Here is a 13,398-nt window from a genome sequence, read left to right on the forward strand (position 1 = left end):
CATAGGTAGTGGTCATCCACTTCAGTAGTAGCCCTTGAGCGGCCTGAGCGAGGCATGTCATAGACAGTTCCTGTCTCTCTGTATCTCCTCCATGCCCGAACAACATCACTTTGGTTCATACCGAGACGCCTGGACATTTTCCTTGCTGAGAGCCCTTCCTGGCACAAAGTAACAATGTGGGCGCAATCAAACTGCGGTATTGACTATCTAGGCGTGGTTGAACTACAGACAACACGAGCCATGTTCCTCCTTCCTGGTGGAATGACTGGAACTGATCGGTTGTCAGACCCCGTTCGTCTAATAGGTGCTGCTCATGCATGGTTGTTTACATGTTTGGGTGGGTTTAGTGACATCTCTGAACAGTCAAAGGGACTGTGTCTGTGATTCAATATTTCTCAGTCAACGTCTATCTGCAGAAGTTCTGGGAACCGGGGTGATGCAAAACTTTTTTTGATGTGTGTACATTACTGAATGCATGAAGTTAGTGAAGCGGTGGCGAAGATTGGTGACAAGTGACATGGTGGCTAAATGGCCCGCGGCTCTTGATGTTCAAATGCTCTATAAGATCTCTTCTTGGTGTCGGATTTTCAGCATATTAGAGCCAGTCCTTTATGCCAAGAATACCAAATAATAGCCAGATCCACATCCGAGGCAAATCCTTTATAAAGCAGCTTCCAGTTGCCTCTCTTAGTACTGTCAAAGTGTAACGTGCTACGGCTAGCTACATACAGTGTTCCGTTCACACAAAGGAGTTGCTCAGTTCGGCCACCAAAACCACCTTTTACATCGCGCCATTCCACTTTTGTTGCTTTTACATGTTACAAATACAAGTGCCCTAAACACGAATCAGCTTTCAATAAACATTTTATTTTTTGAACATACACATATTATAATAATTTATCATTTTAGCATATCCTTTTGCTTTTTTCATATATACATTACAAAACTCTAATTTTCTTGCCACAGATGAAGGAGTTTAAATAACACAGAGTACACACTTCATAATTGCAGATACACAGTTACATAATATAAACCTACTTCTAATCGATATAAGTGTTACACAGTTCTTGAAATCCAGGTAGTTTAAGCAGAGATTTGATTAGCACAGTATCCTGTCTTCCTTGAGGATTGAATCAAATCAGTATATTGTTATGGTGTGTAAATTATATCTAGTTGTCAGATTTTCTTTTATGCAGTCTCAAAACTGCGATCAAGTTGAAGAAAGGAGTGCCGTTGCAATCTTTCTAAATCACCCAGTAACAACCAATGCAAGGAGAAAGTGCACAGAAGTGGTGTTGGGGATTTGACCTCTGCAGGCATCATTGAAAATGTGAAGTTGTTTAATTTCAGGGTCCATGTTGTTTATTTTCAGCCACAGTATGCTATATACTTTGTCAGGTTCAAAGTTAGCTTCTCCTTTTGGATGAACATAGAAATCTGCAGAATCTTTTTTCAATTCACGTAAGCAGAATAGTAATAACCATAGTTTCATCAGATAGAACACTTCCTGAGCAGACAGTTTTGGTAAGGGAAGATTTTGCATATAGTCAAATACAAGTGCTCCAACAAAAGAGTCATTACAATAAAGAGTTTTTATTGCCTTCTTATTATTGTACAACTTCTGAGCATGACAAACATGAATGATCTTTTTGGTGTCAACAGTTTGCTTTGCATTTTCGTTCAGATGTGGACTTCTTATCTTTTGCAGTGGTTCTTTAGAAGTACTGCAGACATTGATTTGAGAATATCCAAATCTATAATCATAATTTTCATTGAAGTACCTTCTATAAAAGTCATATTTTTCTACCTTCGAAACATCTGGATGTGTTTTTTACAAAAGAGATGCATGAAGACATTTTAGCAGTAACCTCAGTATCAAACTATTGAAACATAGGCCTACAACAGAAAAAATGACATCACATTTGTCATTGTCGTGTTTAGTCCAAAGACTGGATTGATGCAGCTCTCCATGCTACTCTACCCTGTGCAAGCATCTTTATCTCTGAATAACTACTGCATCCTATTTCATCCAATACTAAACTGGTGGTCGCTTGATGTTTCAGAATATATCCTATCAAAGATCCTTCTTTCAGTCAGATAGTGCCACAAATTTCTCTTCTACCCATTTTGTTCAGTACCTCCGCTTAAGTTACATGCTCTATCCATCTGATCTTCAGCATTTTTCTGTAGTGCCACATTTCAAGAGCTTCTATTCTCGTTTGGTCCAAACTGTTTATCGTCATGTTTCACTTCCATTCATGGCTCCACTCCATACAAATACCTTCAGAGAAGACTTCCTAAAACTTAAATACATATTCGATGTTAAAAAATTTCTCTTCTTATGAAATGTTTTTCTCGTGATTACCAGTCTGCATTTTATATCCTCTATACTTTGACCATCATCAGCTATCTTGATGGCCAAATAGCAAAACTCATCTATTATTTTTAGTACTTCATTTCCTAATGTGATTCACTCAGCATCGTCTAATTTAATTCAGTTGCATTCCATTACCCTTGTTTTGATTTTGTTGATATTCATCTTGTATTGTCCTTTCAGTACCCTGTCCATTCTATCCAACTGCACTTTCAAGTCCTCTGCAGTCTCTGACAGAATTACAATGTCATCAGCAAACCTCAAAGTTTGTATTTCTTCTCCCAGAACTTGAATCCCTTCTGCAAAATTTTCTTTGGTTTCCTTTACTGCTTTCTCAATGTACTGATTGAATAACATTGGAGATAGGGTACAACACTGCCTCACTCCCTCCTCAACCATTGTTTCCGTTTCATGCCTGTTGACTCTCATAACTGCCATCTGATTCTGTACAAGTTGTACATAGCCTTCTGCTCCCTGTATTTCACTCCTGTTACCTTCAGAAGTTGAAAGAGAGTGCAGCCATCAACACTGTCAAAAGCTTCCTTTTAGTTTATAAATGCGTGTTTGCCTTTCCTTAATCTATCTTCGAAGAGAAGTCATAGGGATCAGTATTGCCTGGTGTGTTCGTCTTATTCATTTACCTTTAATGAAGAACATCTGAACTCAGAAGTCGGACATTAAACACAAAACAGCAATGTGATGTACTGCAAACAAGAGGTTTTAAGCAACTAAACAACAGCTGTTAATGTGGCCTTGGCATTGAGAGTGAACAAACTTCAAACTAACAAATATTTCTGAGTCCTATTCAGCTGGCACTAGAGTGGCTTTCGTTCTTGTTTTGTCATTTTATAGCTCACAATGTGCATTTATAGTTGCAATTTATTCCTTTATTAACATGTTTCACCTTCGTGGGGTATCTTCATACTTATCTATAGGGATAACAAACAAAGTAAAAATTAGGTATGGTACTAGCATTCACGATTCTAAATGTGAATAAGGAATTGCTTCTTACCTTAAAATTTTCCTTCTAAAACATTTTAAAAGCCATAAAATGGCTCTATGCTAGACTTAAGTGCGCACCAAATCGGATGAACCCACAGAGGCCTGATCAAAAACAACTAATGTAATATCGTGTAATGGTGGGATAGAATATTGAATAAATAATCAAACTGAATGAAACATAATAAAGACATACCAGTTGGTCAGAATAGTGCAGTAGTAGGACAACATTCACAAAGAAGTATGCACCTTTAAACAGAATACACAGAGGTGCCGCCGCAACTCCATGGCAGGAGCATCAAGCAGACACACAGGCAAGCAATGGAATGAGGCCTGCATTCAGTGACTGCAGAGGACACACATTGTTGGTACTCAAAGCAGCTGTATGATGGTATATTTAATCCTTACAGAAAACATCTACCGAGCGAGGTGGCGCAGTGGTTAGCACACTGGACTCGCATTCGGGAGGACGACGGTTCAATCCCGTCTCCGGCCATCCTGATTTAGGTTTTCCGTGATTTCCCTAAATCGTTTCAGGCAAATGCCGGGATGGTTCCTTTGATAGGGCACGGCCGATTTCCTTCCCAATCCTTCCCTAACCCGAGCTTGCGCTCCGTCTCTAATGACCTCGTTGTCGACGGGACGTTAAACACTAACCACCACCACCACCACAGAAAACATCTAAAATTAGTTGAGTCGCTGTAGAGATCACAATTAATTGAATCATAGTCACACATAAAAGGAAACATAGAAGTCCTCCAAATAGATGAAATAGTGACAACAGATGCATCTAAATAAAACCATACGGTAACCAACAAAGATGTGTGTCATCCTGTAAACAAGGATAAAACGGTTTCCTAAAACAGTAAGTGCCCACTTAACTTGAAAAGTATAATGTCTAAGAATGAATCAGTTGGGGAGCAGCGATTGATAAACTGAAATAGAAACCCGTTAGAAGAGCCTAACCAAATTATGTAAAAAAAAAAAAAAAAAAAAAACTGACTTCATCGAATCATAATAGCTTTAGTTCCTAGTAGTTAGCAGATAGTTCATCAATTGTTTGTTTTGACCGCACATGTACATTTAATGATTTGTGACTCTTCCAACAAATCAGGCGTTTTGTCTTTATGAGCACAATATAAAATGCAAAGATCATAAAATGTGAGTGGCCGGTGCCCTGTAGTCTTCAGGTGTTCAGGAAATGCAGAGTGAATTTTTTGGTTAACAATGCTCGCTAAATACATCATTCCAATTTGACCAATGTAGAATTTGTGGCATACATTGCATTTTAATTTCTAAACCCCAGAGGGAGCATACCAGTCTTCAGCAGACCATGTATTATGCATGTAAGAGTTCTGAACTGTATTGTGTGGTGAAAAAGTTTATGTGGTTCTACCATTGCAACATTCTGACCTGCCAGTAAAAGTTTATTCAGGTATGTTTTGCTCAATTTGATTATTTATGTAACGTTATATTGTACACCCCCCCCCCCCTCCCCCCCAAGAACCATGGACCTTGCCGTCGGTGGAGAAGCTTGCGTGCCTCAGCGATACAGATGGCCGTACCGTTGGTGCAACTACAATGGAGGGGTGTCTGTTGGGAGGCCAGGCAAACGTGTGGTTCCTGAAGAGGGGCAGCAGCCTTTTCAGTAGTTGCAGGGGCAGCAGTCTGGATGATTGACTGATTTGGCCTTGTAACACTAACCAAAATGGCCTTGCTGTACTGGTACTGCGAACGGCTGAAAGCAAGGGGAAACTACAGCCGTAATTTTTCCCGAGGGCCTGAAGCTTTACTGTATGGTTAAATGATGATGTCGTCCTCTTGGGTAAAATATTCCGGAGGTAAAATAGTCCCCCATTCGGATCTCCGGGTGGGGACTACTGAGGAGGACATCGTTATCAGGAGAAAGAAAACTGGCATTGTACGGATCGGAGCGTGGAATGTCAGATCCCTTAATCGAGCAGGTAGGTTAGAAAATTTAAAAAGGGAAATGGATAGGTTAAAGTTAGATATAGTAGGAATTAGTGAAGTTCGCTGGCAGGAGGAACAAGAATTTTGGTCAGGCGAATACAGGGTTATAAATACAAAATCAAATAGGGGTAATGCAGGAGTCGGTTTAATAATGAATAAAAAAATAGGAGTGCGGGTAAGCTACTACAAACAGCATAGTGAACGCATTATTGTGGCCAAGATAGACACGAAGCCCATGCCTACCACAGTAGTGCAAGTTTATATGCCAACTAGCTCTGCAAATGATGAAGAAATAGAAGAAATGTATGATGAAATAAAAGAAATTATTCAGATAGTGAAGGGAGACGAAAATTTAATAGTCATGGGTGACTGGAATTCGGTAGTAGGAAAAGGGACAGAAGGAAATGTAGTAGGTGAATATGGATTGGGGCTAAGAAATGAAAGAGGAAGCCGCCTGATAGAATTTTGCACAGAGCACAACTTAGTCATAGCTAACACTTCGTTCAAGAATCATAAAAGGAGGTTGTATACATGGAAGAAGCCTGGAGATACTGACAGGTTTCAGATAGATTATATAATGGTAAGACAGAGATTTAGGAACCAGGTTTTAAATTGTAAGACATTTCCAGGGGCAGATGTGGATTCTGACCACAATCTATTGGTTATGAACTGTAGATTAAAACTGAAGAAAATGCAAAAAGGTGGGAATTTAAGGAGATGGGATCTGGATAAACTGACTAAACCAGAGGTTGTACAGAGTTTCAGGGAGAGCATAAGGGAACAATTGACAAGAATGGGGGAAAGAAATACTGTAGAAGAAGAATGGGTAGCTTTGAGGGATGAAGTAGCGAAGGCCGCGGAGGATCAAGTAGGTAAAAAGACGAGGGCTAATAGAAATCCTTGGGTGACAGAAGAAATATTGAATTTAATTGACGAAAGGAGAAAATATAAAAATGCAGTAAATGAAGCAGGCAAAAGAAATACAAACGTCTCAAAAATGAGATCGACAGGAAGTGCAAAATGGCTAAGCAGGCATGGCTAGAGGACAAATGTAAGGATATAGAGGCTTATCTCACTAGGGGTAAGATAGATACTGCCTACAGGAAAATTAAAGAGATCTTTGGAGAAAAGAGAAACACTTGTATGAATATCAAGAGCTCAGATGGAAACCCAGTTCTAAGCAAAGAAAGGAAAGCAGAAAGGTGGAAGGAGTATATAGAGGGTCTATACAAGGGCGATGTACTTGAGGACGATATTATGGAAATGGAAGAGGATGTAGATGAAGATGAAATGGGAGATACGATACTGCGTGAAGAGTTTGACAGAGCACTGAAAGACCTGAGTCGAAACAAGGCCCCGGGAGTAGACAACATTCCATTAGAACTACTGACGGCCTTGGGAGAGCCAGTCCTGACACAACTCTACCATCTAGTGAGCAAGATGTACGAAACAGGCGAAATACCCTCAGACTTCAAGAAGAATATAATAATTCCAATCCCAAAGAAAGCAGGTGCTGAAAGATGTGAAAATTACTGAACTATCAATTTAATAAGTCACGGATGCAAAATACTAATTCGAATTCTTTACAGACGAATGGAAAAACTGGTAGAAGCCGACCTCGGGGAAGATCAGTTTGGATTCTGTAGAAATGTTGGAACACGTGAGGCAATACTGACCCTATGACTTATCTTAGAAGCTAGATTAAGGAAAGGCAAACCTATGTTTCTAGCATTTGTAGATTAGAGAAAGCTTTTGACAATGTTGTCTGGAATACTCTCTTTCAAATTCTGAAGGTGGCAGGGGTAAAATACAGGGAGCGAAAGGCTGTTTACAGTTTGTACAGAAACCAGATGGCAGTTATAAGAGTTGAGGGGCACGAAAGGGAAGCAGTGATTGGGAAGGGAGTGAGACAGGGTTGTAGCCTCTCCCCAATGTTATTCAATCTGTATATTGAGCAAGCAGTGAAGGAAACAAAAGAAAAATTCGGAGTAGGTATTAAAATTCATGGAGAAGAAATAAAAACTTTGAGGTTATGATATTGTAATTCTGTCAGAGACAGCAAAGGACTTGGAAGAGCAGTTGAACAGAATGGACAGTGTCATGAAAGGAGGGTATAAGATGAACATCAACAAAAGCAAAACGAGGATAATGGAATGTAGTCGAATTAAGTCAGGTGATGCTGAGGGAATTAGATTAGGAAATGAGACACTTAAAGTAGTAAAGGAGTTTTACTATTTGGGGAGCAAAATAACTGATGCTGGTCGAAGTAGAGAGGATATAAAATGTAGACTGGCAATGGCAAGGAAAGCGTTTCTGAAGAAGAGAAATTTGTTAACATCGAGTATTGATTTAAGTGCCAGGAAGTCGTTTCTGAAAGTATTTGTATGGAGTATAGCCATGTATGGAAGTGAAACATGGACGATAACTAGTTTGGACAAGAAGAGAATAGAAGCTTTCGAAATGTGGTGCTACAGAATAATGCTGAAGATTAGATGGGTAGATCACATAACTAATGAGGGGGTACTGAATAGTATTGGGGAGAAGACAAATTTGTGGCACAACTTGACTAGAAGAAGGGATCAGTTGGTAGGACACGTTCTGAGGCATCAAGGGATCACCAATTTAGTATTGAAGGGCGGTGTGGTGAGTAAAAATCGTAGAGGGAGACCAAGAGAGGAATACACTAAACAGATTCAGAAGGATGTAGGCTGCAGCAGGTACTGGGAGATAAAGAGGCTGTCCAAATAATATCCAGATATAGCAACTGTTATGCAGAGTCACCATCAGTACTTCATTTAGCTGTGGAATGGAACACATTAGCTACTGAACACAAGTGAGAGTTGACCTGTGGCCACTGGACTTTGAAAAATTGATGACAAAGAAGATTCCAATTCAATAGGATAGTGTGAATAATTTTTGGACTTGTGACAAAGCCACCTTAATCAACACTGGGTTTTGGTGAAAGATTGGACTAGCTCAATTTTCCAGCAATTCAACAATGCCCAAGAGCATTCGGATGTCAACCTGGTCAATTAGAATTTTTTGCAACATCATAAATCAGACTATGAAAGATGTTCTTCATGGATTGCAGATGTTCAGGGATTGAGTAGGAAGTCTAATATTATGTGTGCTTGTGGGATATCATATGTGGAATGTTTAATTAGGGACATTGTAATTCGTCTCACCACCAACACAGATGTACGCCCACCGACCTTAAGTCAGTCAGATCTGTGTTAGCAGTGGTGTTGCATGTAGTTTATGCTTTTGAAGTGTCTATGATGGCCCTAATGACGATTGACAAAATGCTGTGGAACTTTTGTAATGTATTAAACATGTCTCTCCCAGTGACAGCCTGCCCGCTCCGTTCTACTCGATTTCTTGAGTTTCAGAGATGTCACATATGGGTACTGCTTAGTTTGCCTGAGTGTTTCACCTTACATCCACATTGGGTTTACCCTTGTTGTGATGCTGACAAGGGAACCTCCCCATCGCACCCCCCTCAGATTTAGTTATAAGTTGGCACAGTGGATAGGCCTTGAAAAACTGAACACAGACCAATCGAGAAAACAGGAAGAAGTTGTGTGGAACTATGAAAAAATAAGCAAAATATACAAACTGACTAGTCTATGGGCAACATAGGCGAGGATCCGAGCTCAGGAGCGTCGTGGTCCCATGGTTAGCGTGAGCAGCTGCGGAACGAGAGGTCCTTGGTTCAAGTCTTCCCTCAAGTGAAAAGTTTAGTTTTTTATTTTCAGACAATTGTCAGAGTTCAGGCACTCACACATAATCAGCTTCGCTCTCCAAAATTCCAGGACATGTTCAGATTTGCTTGGACATATGCAGGATTTGACGGTCTACACACGGAAAAATTTGAAAACATTAAAAACATATGTTTTGACAGAGCACAGAGAAAACTGTGCGACTGTGAAACTGTTGCATTCATTTGTTGCAGTTAATGTGACACACTCTTATGTTTTCATCACTTTTTTGGAAGTGATTATCACATCCACAAGAAAACCTAAATCGGGCAAGGTAGAAGAATCTTTTTACCCATTCGCCAAGTGTGCAAGTTAGGTGGGTCGACAACATATTCCTGTCATGTGACGCACATGCCGTCACGTGTCGTATAGACGTGTTTTCCTGTGGAGGAATCGGATGGCCTATGATGTTGCGATCAAATGTTTTCGGTTCCTATTGGAGAGGCACGTCCTTTCATCTACTAATCGCACGGTTTTGCGGTGCGGTCGCAACACACAGACACTAAACTTATTACAGTGAACAGAGACGTCAATGAACGAACGGATAGATCATAACTTTGCAAAAATAAGATGAGTAAACTTTTCGCTCGAGGGAAGACCACTCGCTCCGCAGCAGCTCACGCTAACCACGGGACCACAACGCTCCTGAGCTCGGATCCTCCTTTATGTTGCCTATGTTGCCCATGGACTACTCAGTTTGTATATTTCGCTTATTTTTTCATTCTTCCACACAACTTCTTCCTGTTTTCTCGATTGATCTGTGTTCAGTTTTTCAAGGCCTATCCAATGTGCCAACTTATAACTAAATCTGAGGGGGGTGCAATGGGGAGGTTCCCTTGTGAGTGCCGAAAGTGTTTTTGTAAGGGATACACTGCAGAAGTATGTTAGTCTGATAGGAGATGTGTCTGTGATGCAGATCAACATTATTTCAGAAAGTGATCATGCAGGGGTTGCATGAAAAATACTGTTATCAGAAAATTAGGAATCTATCCATTATATTCTTACTTGATACAGGTGCTTCTGTCTCTGTGATCAATCAATCAATATACTTTAGTATTGTCGACCTTTGGACAGTGTGCATTCCAGATTGTGGGCTTACGGGCAACATGAAGTTCCTTTTATAATGCAAACAAAGCTCTGTGAGATGTGTAAACAGATGACCAGGCCATTGCCTTTTCACATGCTCACTGATCTGCCTGTAGAAAATGTTTTGGCTTGATGCATGTTCAGCTTTTAGTTTTCTCTTCAATATACAGTTAATAATATCCAGCCTTCAGTGCCGTGTACAGAAACTGACACTTTATGTTCCCAGTTTGTGCCATTGTGTAAGCCTGCTGTAGAAACAGTCTTAAATTTTCAAGGACATTATTTTAAAACTTTCTATAGTGCTGTGTTTTTCTGGAGTCCACCATTCTATTGGCTATTCATAATGAATCGAAAATGTAATTAAACAGGTTGGAAAAATAGCAAGTGCTTTAACCTGTTCTTTATAGTCAGTGGGTTTTTTTCCATAATGGTTGTATGTAAGCGTAGTGACACCTGTCTGGTTGACTTTAAACTTAATGTCAGTGCCCAAGAAGAAGTGGGTACATACCCCTTACCCCAGCTGTACAAACATTCTTCCAAATAAGCTGTTGGCCTATTCTTTTTGAAGTTTGATGTGACAGAGGTTTTTTCCCCAGCTTCTGTTGACTAAGGAGTCAAAGAAAATCTTGGTATTAAATATGCCTTTTGGCCTTTACCAGTATAATAAATTGCCAATTGGACTCATTAGAGACCCTTTTTTTCCGAACAGTTGAGAACAGATACAGTTGAACCTGATTTATACGCAACCCTGTTTTGCATAATTCTGATTTATGTGTAGAGTTTTGTCAGTCGTGGCAGAATGTAATTTAAAAATGTGTTAATTAAACATTATATATATGTGATGCATTTTTACGTAATTCAGTGTTATATGTAGCAAATTCCAGAGAAAGAAATTGAGTTTTGCATATTTGTAAAGAGCATTGTTGTTTGAAAAAAAAGCCCTGTGGTACAGTCCTTAAAATTGTTGGTGTATACAAGTACAGTGAGCAATTGGTGCTGGTGCTGTGGAGACAAGGGACAAAGACAACGTTAGTCAGAGCAGGCGGCATGGAAATAAATACACTCTTGATGCTGTTGTTTTCAATACGAGAATTTCTTTTGTGGTAACAATTGAGAAGATAAAAGTGATTCTATCATTCAATCGCTTTCGATCAGCCATGGAGAACAGAAAAAGGAAAGGTGCACACCAGGTCAGAAAGTAAAATTCATACTAAAAGTGGATGCTAATCCACACAAAACAAAATTTGAAATTGCTTTAAACTTAGGAATGTACACTCATCAGCAAAAGAAACAGTATTTTGAACACGTTTTTAAAACTGGGTGCAAAATGCAGTCGTCAGCAAGAAGGGAGTTATGTAGATTTGGGAAAGGCACTTTTTACATGGTTCGAGCAAAAACTGGCTGCAGCTCTACTGAACATTGGCAACAATCTGAAAGCAAAGATGATAGCTTTAGGTAGAAATGTGAACATCACTGTTGATTTCAAGGCTTCATCAGGATGGTTACAAGGATTTAAAGATCGTTATGGAATCACAGTAAGAAAAATCTCTGGTGAATCGAAAGCTGTGGATAATGTCATGGTGCAACACTGGATTGATGAGATTCTACCAGGTATCTTACCTCAAAGCATGTATGACTGTGATGAGACTGGTGTGTTCTACAGTCCGGTTTCTAGAAAAACATCAGCTGAGTAGAGTTACTCATGCCATGGAGGGAAGAAAAGTAAAATTCGCGTAACAGTTCATCTTGTCCATGAATGCAGATGGATCTGACAAACTTTCTCCACTTTTGATTAGAAAATCTAAGAATCCGAGGTGTTTCAAAGGTGCAAAGATGAAACCTACAGATTATGAATGCAATAGAAATTCTTGCATGGCTATGATTTTAATGGGACAGTGGTTAAAAAAACTGGACATTAAGAAAAAGTGAGAGAGAATTCTTCTTCTTATGGATCTGCCTACAGCACATCCACCCCAAGTAGTTTTGGAAAATGTTTGAGTGCAGTTTTTCCCTCCAAATTGTGCCAGTGTTCTACAGCCACTTGATTTGAGCATTATTGCATATTTCGAAGTGCATTAAAAAAAAAAAAAAAAGCTTGTTCAGTATTTGATAGCACTGACTGATGCAGGAAATTAAAATCTCTCCATTAATTTACTATTAGTCATGAAATTTATTTCCACTGTCTGGCAGCTGGCATCATCGTCCACAATAAACAACAGTTTCCGTAAAGCTGGTGCCTTACTGGAAGAGACTGCCTCTGATGATGACAGTGTGTGTACGCAAAACTACAGGATGAGGAGATTATTGCTGATGTGCATCAGCAATGTGGTGATGATTGAGGACGTGGACCAACTTCAAGTGACAGTGATGAAGATGGAGATGATGATTTGAATCTTGAAACACTTAAACCAAGTGAAGTGCTAAGCGCAATCAATTTGTGCAGGCATTACATCAGTGTGAAAAGCTGCAGTAAAAAATTAATAAATTTACAAAATGAAGTGTATACGCTTAATGCACAAAAAGTGAAACAAGCAAAATTATCTGATTTCCTTAATGCAAGATAAAGTTCAATATAATGTACTTTCTCTTTAATGCTGTATCTTTATTGTTTGTACAGTGCAAAGTGCCAAATTACAATACAGTAACTAATTTCTCTAAAGCAGGACCAAATAATATATTTTTTTCTTTTAATACTGTACTCTATCTTGTTCGTTTGTGAGGTTTACACATGGAATGTCCTCCCTCCCCAGCTGTTAAAGATATGATGTGCGTTATTGTATCTGTCTGACTTCTAAGTAATTTGAAGTTACAAGTAATCTCTTCTCTTTCTCTTGATATATGTAGGTATGAATCAGGTTCAACACTATTCTCCAGTGCACCATCTGTCTTGATGATGTCCCATTTACACATTGTACAAATGAGGAACATCTACAGTATTTGCTTTGGGATTTCTCTGCTCTTTCTGAAAAGGACTTCAAGTGCAATTCTTCTGAATGTTAATTTTTTTTCAACCTTCAATCACCTATCTAGGATACATCCTCAGTAAAGAGGATTTACTTCAAGGTGATCAAACATATGCTGGTTCGAAAGTCTGAAGGACCTCCAGCAGCAAGCATGGAGGAGATGAAAGGACCTAAATCCCATCGTCACTGGTTGGATGCTGGAGGTTGCACCACTGTTGCAGAAATCCCTCAGATGCGAAACTGATGC

The 13,398-nt window shown here is 39.4% G+C and overlaps 1 protein-coding gene across 3 annotated transcripts in view; it reads left to right on the forward strand.

The window, feature by feature from the left end:
• LOC124556753 (transcriptional activator protein Pur-beta) overlaps positions 1 to 13,398 on the forward strand; it is a 346,413-nt gene that overhangs the window by 299,443 nt on the left and 33,572 nt on the right. The gene's annotated exons all lie outside the window — the stretch shown is intronic.

Source organism: Schistocerca americana, chromosome X (genome assembly GCF_021461395.2).
Source record: "Schistocerca americana isolate TAMUIC-IGC-003095 chromosome X, iqSchAmer2.1, whole genome shotgun sequence".
Taxonomy (NCBI): domain Eukaryota; kingdom Metazoa; phylum Arthropoda; class Insecta; order Orthoptera; family Acrididae; genus Schistocerca; species Schistocerca americana.